Source organism: Elaeis guineensis, chromosome 6 (assembly GCF_000442705.2).
Source record: "Elaeis guineensis isolate ETL-2024a chromosome 6, EG11, whole genome shotgun sequence".
NCBI classification, from domain to species: Eukaryota; Viridiplantae; Streptophyta; class Magnoliopsida; order Arecales; family Arecaceae; genus Elaeis; species Elaeis guineensis.
The window spans coordinates 69,627,157-69,638,512 of record NC_025998.2 but is presented as its reverse complement, the minus strand read 5'-3'; positions in this window follow the sequence as shown (position 1 = coordinate 69,638,512).

Below are 11,356 nucleotides of genomic sequence, written 5' to 3'. Positions count from 1 at the left end.
TTCAAAAAAAATTTGATAAATTCGGTGCAAAATTGAAAGAGTTTGGATTTCTAAAACTCTATCTCATAGAATTCGAAATCCAAACTTATTCCTTTTAGATTTGATCCAAACCACCTTCCATGTAAGAAAGATGAGAGGGAGACCTTTTGTGAACGTGGGAGAGATCTGAGAGAGGGCTTTTGTCGCACAAAATAAGTGGAGATTGGCGTTGAATAGAGAGAGGGCGTGGAGAAGGCTTATGTGGCGCAAGGTGGAATCCTAGTCTTACTAGGATTCTGTCTTATGACTTGTTTTAATTTGGTTTCCCAAACTAAATCAAATCAAAATTAGATCAACCCATTAAAATAGGTCTTAACCCAATTAAGAATCTAATTTAATCAGATTAAATTAGATTTAAATCTGATTTAATTTTCTAATCAAATTAGAAATTAGATTGACCCAAGTCCCTAGTTGAACTAGGACTAGTTTTTCCTTGCACTTGGCTTATCCGATAAACCAATTGGACTTGATCCAATCAAGCCCAAAATAAATTTAATTAAATCATATTTAATTAGACTTAATTTCAACCCATTGGATTAATCAAATTAAGCCAATTAGTAATCGAATTGCTAATCGATCCTCCTGCAACACTTGCACTGGGTTAAATGTCAATCGTATTGATCATTTAACCCTAGAACGATTCTTAATCATTGATCAACCATCTGATCGGATCATGAACTCTAATGTGTGTGACCTCATAGGTCTGAACGTAAGCTGGTAGCATAGGAATAAATTTTTATACCAATCGAAGTGACCATCTAGCAATAGTACCCGACGACCGGATAGGTCGAATGTGTAGAACAACATCCTTAGAACCCATGCGGATATAGTTTTCATATATTTCATCCCCTTGACCAAAATGATCATAGGACACCCCAGAGTTTAACTGTCAACTCTGATCAGGTTGTCCACATTGTATTTTAAATATCAAATCCATCTGATGGATTACCCTGGCCAAGGTTTTGCTAAATTGAAATACAGCGACTCATTCTTCTCCAACTCTTGGAGTGGTCAATCCCATCTCGATCACACTCTGACTTTGCAAGTACTTGACTGTGCCCAGAAGCCTTCCGTCCCTGAATTAGAAATTCAGTTAGTCCAGTACCAAAGCACAGTGAGTTGCTTGCAAGTCACTGAGGCGATCTCAGGTCTTAGGGATACTTATACCTATATCCCATCAGAGATATTCTCGACAGTAGAATACTCTGGAGTTGGTCACGTTCAATGATGATGTACCGTTACATCTCACCTGTATGCCATACCAGTGTCTCCACACTCCTTGGTTAAGAGGACAACCAACCCATATGGCCTACAGCGACCAATGCTCGATAGAAGCTGTCATCCTTATTAACAGCCTATCATTTGGTCATGAACAGTTTTAAGGACTAATCGATAAATCCTCTCTTTATCGAACCTAAATAGTCCTAAGGACTTCATCATAACAACGGAGTTCATTAGAAGATGAAAGCTTATGATGAAAATGCCAAATATATTTTATTTATAAACAAATCAATTACAATACTTGGTTGCTCAACCATCAACAGCTTGATGATTAGCTTTTTCGGACACATTTTCCAACAACTCCCACTTATCCTAAAGCCACTCGGCACAGTACCTAATACCCATCTTCGACTTATGGTTGTTGAACTCCTTTATTGCCAGGGCTTTAGTGAAGGGGTCAGCTAGGTTCTCCTTTCCGTCGATCTTCTGAAGGTCGACGTCACCTCGATCCACGATCTCTCGGACCAGGTGGAAGCGGCGCAAGATGTGCTTCGTCCGCTGATGTGCTTCGTCCGCTGATGTGCTTTGGATTCCTTCACCTGAGCTATGGCACCAGTGCTGTCGCAGTAGAGCAGGACTGGACCATCGAGGGAGGGTGCTACTTCGAGCTCAGTGATGGATTTCCTCAGCCACACAGCTTCCTTTGCAGCATCCGATGCTGCGATGTACTCCGCTTCACAAACAGAGTCCGCCACAATATGCTGCTTGGAACTCTTCCAGCAGATGGCTCCATCATTCAGAGTAAAGATATAACCCGACACGCTCCTGCTGTCATCATGGTCAGATTGAAAGCTAGAGTCTGTGAACCCCATAAGTTTCAGATCTGACTTGCCATAAACCAACCATTGGTCCTTAGTATTTTTCAAATACTTAAGGATGGCTTTAAACACTTTCTAGTGATTCTCTCCAGGATTAGATTGGTATCTACTCACTACTCCTAGTGAGTATTCCACATCTGATCTTGTACATGTCATGGCGTACATGATAGATCCCACGGCTGAAGCATATGGGACTCTACTCATACGCTCTCTCTCTTCAGGAGTTGTCGGACAATCCTTCTTAGAGAGAGAAATTTCTTGGCCTATCGGTAGATATTCCTTCTTGAAATTCTCCATGCTGAACCTCTTCAGCACAGTGTCTATGTACATGGACTGGGATAACCCAAGCATCCTTTTAGATCTATCCCTATAGATCCTCATCCCTAGGATGTAAGATGCTTCACCCAAGTCCTTCATGGAGAACTGTGATGACAACCAAACTTTTATTCCCTGTAGTGTGGGGATGTCATTCCCGATTAAGAGAATATCATCCACGTACAAGACAAGGAATACCACAACTAGACCATTTGCCCATTTATAGATGCAGGGCTCTTCTCCATTCTTAATGAAGCCATACGTTTTGATCACCTTATCAAAATGCATGTTCCAACTCCGAGAAGCTTGCTTCAGTCCATAAATGGATCTCTGAAGCTTGCACACCTTAGACTCATCTGTGGATGTAAACCCTTCAGGTTGTATCATATACACCTCTTCAGTCAGCTCTCCATTCAGGAAAGCTGTCTTTACATCCATCTGCCAGATCTCATAATCCAGATGGGCAACTATTGCAAGCAATATCCGAATAGATTTGAGCATTGTCATAGGGGAAAACATCTCATCATAGTCAATACCATAACGTTGACGATACCCCTTGGCAACCAGACGGGCTTTATAGGTCTCCACCTTTCCGTCTGCGCCCCTCTTCCTTTTGAAGACCCATTTACACCCAATGGGTTTAACCCCTTCAGGTGGGTCAACCAATGTCCATACATCATTGACCTTCATGGACTCCATTTCGGATTTCATGGCTTCAAGCCATTTCTCGGAATCAGGTCTCTACATAGCATCCATATAGGTAATCGGATCCTCATTATTCTCATCAAGTTCGATGGGATCACCGTCCCGGACCAAGAAACCGTAGTATCTGTCTGACTGACGCGGTACTCTACCGGATCGCCTTAATGGGGCAGGTATATTGGGCTCCGGATGTGATCTAATCATATCCGACTCAGGTTTAGCTATTGGTGTCGGTCCTTCTACCTGTTGAACTTCATTAAGTTCAACCTTAGAGGCAACGGTTCCTTCACCAAGGAACTCCTTTTCTAAAAAGATTGTCTTAAGGCTGACAAACACCTTTTGTTCATCAGCATGGTAGAAAAAATATCCTTTTGTCTCTTTGGGGTACCCTATGAATGAGCATTTGTCAGACCTAGGTCCAAGTTTGTCTGTGACTAATCGTTTGACATAGGTCGGGCACCCCCAGACCCTAAGGTGTGAAAGTACTGGCTTACGCCCTGTCCATATCTCATATGGAGTCTTAATTACAGACTTACTTGGAATCCTATTTAACAGATAACAGGTCGATTCGAGTGCATATCCCCAGAAGGATATCAGCAAGCTAGCAAAAATCCATCATGGATCGGACCATGTCTAACAAAGTTCGATTCCTCCTTTCAAACACACCATTATGCTGTGGTGTTCCTGGAGGAGTCCATTGGGAGAGAATCCCATTCTCTCCTAGATATGTGAGAAACTCACTAGAAAGGTATTCTCCTCCTCGATCAGATCGAAGAGTTTTAATACTCTTTCCAGTTTATTTTTCTACTTCACTTCAGAATCGTTTGAATATTTCAAATGAATCCGACTTATGTTTCATCAGATAGACATATCCATATCGGGATAGGTCATCCATGAAAGTTATGAAGTAGAAATATCTACCTCTAGCACTGGTGCTCATGGGCCCACATACATCAGTATGTACTAGGCTCAGGAGCTCAGTAGCTCTCTCACTTTTTCCAGTAAAAGGAGACTTGATCATTTTACCAAGAAGACAGGACTCACAGGTTGGAAGTGATTCACAATCACTAACTTCGAGGATCCCCTCTTGGGTCAACCTGTTTATTCTGTTCTTGTTTATATGACCTAGCCTACAGTGCCATAAGTAGATATCTGACACACTATCTAATCTAGGGTGCTTACCAGTAGAATAGACTCTTATCAGGCTTGACCTTTTTGGTCTGGCTCTGCACTGATGTCCTAGCCTGAACTTGCACCTTCTTTACTTTCTTCTTCTTGTTCTTCTTCTCTTTCTTAAAAGGTCGAGAACCAGAAGACGAACCTCCCACTAAGTTCACCGACTCCTTATGGAGTTGGTGATCTTTCTCAAAGTTCTGAAGTAACCCCAGTAATCTGTGGTAGTTTACTTCAGGCTTTGTCATTCTACAATGAGTGAGGAATGGGAGATAAGACTTGGGCAGCGAGTTCAGTATTGCATTTTTCCCAAGCTGCTCATGCAAGGGAAAGCCGAGCTTGCTCAATCGTTCCATCAGCTCGATCATGTACAATACATGATCAGTGACAGAGGCACCATCCCGCATTTTGGCGTTGAAGATGGCACAACTAGTCTTGTGCCTCTCCACGTCATCGGGTGTGCCAAAGGTATCCTCCAACACTTGAAGCTTGTCCTTTGGCTGAGCCATCTCGAATCTGTGACTGAACTCGTCGCTCATGATAGCCAGCATGATACAGCGCACCGTGATCCGATCACTGAGCCACTTCTGGTAAGTGTCTCTGATTGTTCCACGTGCATTGACAGCTGGCTCCTCAGGTGCAGGATCTATTATCACATATAGGATCCGTTCATGCTCCAGGACTATCTTCAACTTTCGGTACCAGCTACCGAAGTTGGGTCCCACCAACTTATCATTGTCCAACAATGATCGGAGCGATAGGGAAGTGGTCATATTTGCACAAAGGAGAACCATAACCTAATTAGTAATTGATTCATTAAACCTAAAGATTTGGACTTTAATCAAAAGGTTTCTCCCACTATTTTATTCGAATTGGTAGCCTCTACCTCCAACTCGAGGAATTACCCTAATTCCTTAGCGGGTACTAGAATCCACTTAGACTGCACACAAGCCCAACTTTTGTTGGTCAACCCATGTACATCTAAGGGTAGGTTCATAACCAATTATTTCTCTAAACAATTTCTAGTAATTTTAATTTTGCCCCAGAAACCTAATCAGTAGGCTTTGGCCTCCACTGTAAGGATCCGGTTAGGTCCAACCATTAACATGATCATACTTGGTGTATCTAACCAACGAATGATTAAGTCCAACTTTGGTTGGCTCACCTAACCACCATTAGAGAGACACTTCCAAGTCATCATATGATGAGTGATAATTTCATTAGTCAACAAGCACCAGGCCTTTGGGTCTGCAATGATTATTGAGTTAATGGACTCATTATCAAACACCTTAATGGGAGGCTATGACTCAGTTATCTCCATAACTTTATCATTTTAAGGACCTAATAATTTTAGAGGATTTAAATAATTTAGAGGATGAGGTCAGATGAACCAGCTTATCATGATCCTCCCACTGGCTTCACCAAGTCAGCTTAAGGGAGACCAGGGCTGGTCTAGGAGCACCTAAATCAGTCACACTGATTTACCTAGCTGACATGGGTCAGCTCGAATAGTCAAGTGATCCGATCAAAACATAATTTCACCAAGAGGCCAGGTAAGTTCGATCAGTGGGAGGGTCTGCCAAAGCTTGCCTTAGACACCATCAGAAATGGCCAGGTAAGCGGGCTCCCAATTAAAAACCATCGGTCTGGTTTACCTTAGACACCAACTGGTTTAATTAGTTTCAATTAGATCAACCTAACAGTTCGTGCTAGACCGCTTAGCCAAGAATCAAGTCCATTTGGTTCTCGTTAAAGACATGGACTTGACCAACTACAACTATTGTAATTGATCTAGAGAATCCTTGACCTAATCTAAGACAATAATTGATTAGATTTAGTCAATTCTCTAATTAAGCCCATCTTTAATCTAACCATAGGTCTAACCCAATTAATGGACCTAATTCCCACTAACCCATTAACCCAATGTGTTATGATTTGTGTCTTAGGTTCTTCAATTCACAATCCTAGAACCTAATCAAACAACTTTTTAATTCTTAATTAAGTTTTGGGCTGAGGGTTGGGTTCGGCTTTTCAAAAAATAATTTTCATATTTGTAAAATAATTTTACAATATGATTTTACCAACCATATTGCATGTTTGATTCATAATCAAGATGCAAGTGAAATAAACATGAAACTACTTTAGATCTAATCTAAACAGGTTCATGTAATTGAAACAATTTCAACTTTAAACAATTTCTTTGCACAAAAAATATTAACAAAAAAATTTTATTTCAGATTTAAACATCTTTTAAATCTAGTAAATCATAAATTTAATCTAGATCATATCTAACAAATTTATGATTAAAGATAGATCTACACAAACTAGGACAACCTTTGCACTGTAAGGGGTAAACCTTACAGCAGGACAACCTTGCAGTTTGTGATTGATCTAAAATTTTAATTTTAGATTTAATAATCAGATTATAAATTAGATCTAATCTAAAAAATAATCTAAGCATGTATAAATAATCATGTAATAAAGAACCTAGGCTCTGATACCAATTGAAGGAACCAGATCTAGGGTTTCAGGGTTAGATCTTGAAAAAGAGGGTTAGATCTTGAAACTTTTTCAAGATCATATAGCGGAAGACTAAAATAAATCAAAATTTATTTTCTAAGATCAGAAAATTCCTAGATCTAAGATCCTATTATATAATTATTACATGGTATTAAATCAAAAATTAAAATATATAAATACAGCATGAACTACATGTTGATCATATCAACATGTTTCTATACTACATCTAATGTATGTATTAAACGATAGATCAGATCTATTACCTTGCAAGTTAGACGTTCTAACCTTGTTCATCTGGGCTTGAGGATGATGTTGCAAGCCGCACATGCATCCGGCCTCTAGGAGTCGTCCACACGAGCCTACGAATCTCGATCAGAAGTCCTGCTTCAGGAAATCAGCACAGTATGCTAGTACTGCGCTGATCCTTCTTTGATGGTTGATCAGGTACCTCCTTCTTCTTGATTTGGACTCTTCCAAAGATAGAAAGTAGAAGGAGGAGTTTCATATCTGAGACACTCTCAGGAAACTCAAGATGGAGGGAGGAAAGATATGAAAATAAAAACCCAAGAAGAAGACCGTCTTCTTCTTCACGTTTTTCTCTCTAGACACCCAAACTTGCATCTTTTATATATCCACGACCCAAAAGTATTTCTCTCTAATTTTTGGATGGCACAAAGGTCTCTCAAATCTTTAATTTTTTCTAAAATTTCATGAAGAAACTCATCTTATATAGAGAGATATGATAGAGTCCTTGTCTAGGTCAAACACCTAGTCAAGGCTTATCCAAACATGGCAAGTTAAGGGACGCCCAACTCTTGAGCACCTCCTTCATATTTTCATACATGGATTACCAGAAAAGGGTGCACAATATATACCCTAAAAGCCATAAAAATTTCAAAAAAAATTTGGATAAATTCGGTGCAAAATTGAAAGAGTTTTGGATTTCTAAAACTCTATCTCATAGAATTCGAAATCCAAACTTATTCCTTTTAGATTTGATCCAAACCACCTTCCATGTAAGAAAGAAGAGAGAAGACCTTTTGTGAACGTGGGAGAGATCTGAGAGAGGGCTTTTGTCACACAAAATAAGTGGAGATTGGCGTTGAATAAGAGAGAGGGCGTGGAGAAGGCTTATGTGGCGCAAGGTGGAATCCTAGTCTTACTAGGATTCTGTCTTATGACTTGTTTTAATTTGGTTTTCCAAACCAAATCAAATCAAAATCAGATCAATCTAATTAAAATAGGTCTTAACCCAATTAAGAACCTAATTTAATCAGATTAAATTAGATTTAAATCTGATTTAATTTTCTAATCAAATTAGAAATTAGATTGACCCAAGTCCTAGTTGAACTAGGACTAGTTTTTCCTTGCACTTGGCTTATCCAATAAACCAATTGGACTTGATCCATACAAGCCCAAAATAAATCTAATTAAATTATATTTAACTAGACTTAATTTCAACCCATTGGCTTAATCAAATTAAGCCAATTAGCAATCGAATTGCTAATCGATCCTCCTGCAACACTTGCACTGGGTTAAATGTCAATCGTATTGATCATTTAACCCTAGAACGATTCTTAATCGTTGATCAACCATCTGATCGGATCATGAACTCTAATGTGTGTAACCTCATAGGTCTAAACCTAAGCCGGTAGCATAGGAACAAATTCTTATACCAATCGAAGTGACCATCTAGCAATGGTACCCGACGACCGGATAGGTCGAATGTGTAGAACAACATCCTTAGAACCCATGCGGATATAGTTTTCATATAATTCATCTCTTTGACCAAAATGATCATAGGACACCCCAGAGTTTAACTGTCAACTCTAATCAGGTTGTCCACATTGTATTTCAAAATATCAAATCCATCTGATGGATTACCCTGGCCAAGGTTTTGCTAAATTGAAACACAGCGACTCATTCTTCTCCAACTCTTGGAATGGTCAATCCCATCTCGATCACACTTTGACTTTGCAAGTACTTGACTGTGCCCAGAAGCCTTCCGTCTTTGAATTAGAAATTCAGTTAGTCCAGTACCAAAGCACAGTGAGTTGCTTGCAAGTCACTGAGGCGATCTCAGGTCTAAGGGACACTTATACCTATATCCCATCAGAGATATTCTCGACAGTAGAATACTCTGGAGTTGGTCACGTTCAATGATGATGTACCCTTACATCTCACTTGTATGCCATACCAGTGTCTCCACACTCCTTGGTTAAGAGGACAACCAACCCATATGGCCTATAGCGACCTATGCTCGATAGAAGCTGTCGTCCTTATTAACAGCATATCATTTGGTCGTGAACAGTTTTAAGGACTAATCGATAAATCCTCTCTTTATCGAACCTAAATAGTCCTAAGGACTTCATCATAACAACGAAGTTCATTAGAAGATGAAAACTTATGATGAAAATGCCAAATATATTTTATTTATTAACAAATCAATTACAATACTTGGTTGCTCAACCATCAACAGCTTGATGATTGGCTTTTTGGGACACATTTCCCAACAGACTATGTTAGGAACAGGAGGAGAACCTCGTCCTAATGTAAATAAAATAAAGGCCCGATTCTTTTAGATCAGATCGGGGGAGAGGCCCTACAATGCCCTAATGTGCCCCCATGGCCATATTAGGAACAGGAGGAGAACCTCGTCCTAACATGAGCAAAGTCAAAGGCCTGGTTCTTTTAGATCGGATGGGAGGAGAGGCCCTACAACGCCCTAACGTGCCCCCACAGCCATGTTAGGAACAGGAGGAGAACCTCGTCCTAACATGAGCAAAGTCAAAGGCCCGATTCTTTTAGACCGGATGGGGGGAGAGGCCCTACAATGCCCTAATGTGCCCCCACAGCCATGTTAGGAATAGGAGGAGAACCTCATCCTAACATGAGCAAAGTCAAAGGTCTGATTCTTTTAGACCGGATGGGGGGAGAGGTCCTACAACGCCCTAATGTGCCCCCACAGCCATGTTAGGAATAGGAGGAGAACCTCATCCTGACATGAGCAAAGTCGAAGGTCCGGTCCTTCTAGACCAGATGGGGGGAGAGGCCCTTGCAACGACCCTTATGTGCCCCCACAGCCCCGTTGGGAATAGGAGGAGAACCTCGTCCTAACCTGAGCTATGATTGACTATGTCAGGAATAGAAGGAGAACCTCATCCTGACGGTGACAAAAACTCGGCTGCCCAACAAGACCGGATGAAGGGAAAAGGCCCCTCAGTGGCACCTCTACACTTCTACGCAACCCCACAGAAAGCAAGGGGAGGACCCTCACTCCGAAAAGAGGAGAGAAATTAAAAAGAAAAGTGACGAATTACATCGGCAACAGATGAAAGACAAACTACGCCAAAGACATAGGGGACCTCGTCTCCCCAAAGACGGGAGTTCCTACCGGACACCCCTGGTTTTCAGGAGGGCTCTCGACACAGGTCAAGAAAATAATGACTCCTTTGAGGTAATGTGAAGTTCAGACCATCGAGCTCGAGCCCACGGCCATGGACGACAAGAAAAGCAAATCAGCGTGGCGATAACTGGGCACCTCCAAACGATATCGACGTCGAACAAGTCAAAAGGCAAGAAAAGTTCGACGGACGATAATTTAATACATTATGTGGATGAGGTAACACAAAATCTCCTTTTCATTTTATTCGTGAAATATATACTACAAAGCCCAGGAGGCTAAAGGAACTAAAACAAAACAACAAAAACAACAACGACAGCAACAGCGACGACAAACAGACGAGCGACAAAAGAAGACACTTAGAGGAACAAAGGATAAAAAGAGCCCTAAGGGGACCTGGCTTCCTCCGACCTCGGACTTTCGGCTTCGACCCTCACCAGGGAACCCCTTAAACGTTCGACTTCTGCTTCCAATTCTCTCTCTCTCATTAATATCTCCATGTATCTTCGATGAAATCACTGGCTTTCGTTCTCTGCCTCTCGACGCCTTTTTCTCAGGACCTCGGATTCTGCCTCCGCATCCTTGACGGCCTGTTGCTCGCATACCAGCTGGATCTTCAATTGCTGCAGCTCGGCCTTTCCCTCCCCAAGAGCGACGAATAGTTTTTCTGTGGTCCTCCTCAGGGATTGGAGTTCGTCGGAATCCCGAGCGGAGGCAGATTGAGCCCCCTTAGCTGGCTACCTTCGAAGGCGGGCAACCTCGTCAGTCGCCATCCAGAGCCTCCTCTTGTATTCGTCCACTTGCTTGCGCCAGCCGGCCCGATATGCATCATAGCTCACCTCGGCATCCTGGAGCTGTTGCTGGAGGTCAGAGACCTTCTTCGACCACTCCCGGTCGCTGTCGGCCCAAGTCAAAAGTCGGGATGAACTTCCCTCCAGCTGGCCAATCCTCTCCTGGGCAGCTGACAGTTCTACCCTGAGAGAACTGATCTTGGCAGCTTGGGCCCAAATTTGATTGCTGGCACGCTTCTTGTGTTCGTCAAGCTCCTTCTCAAAGTTCGCCTTCCTCCGACTGTACTCCATGATCTCCTTCACATGGAGATTCC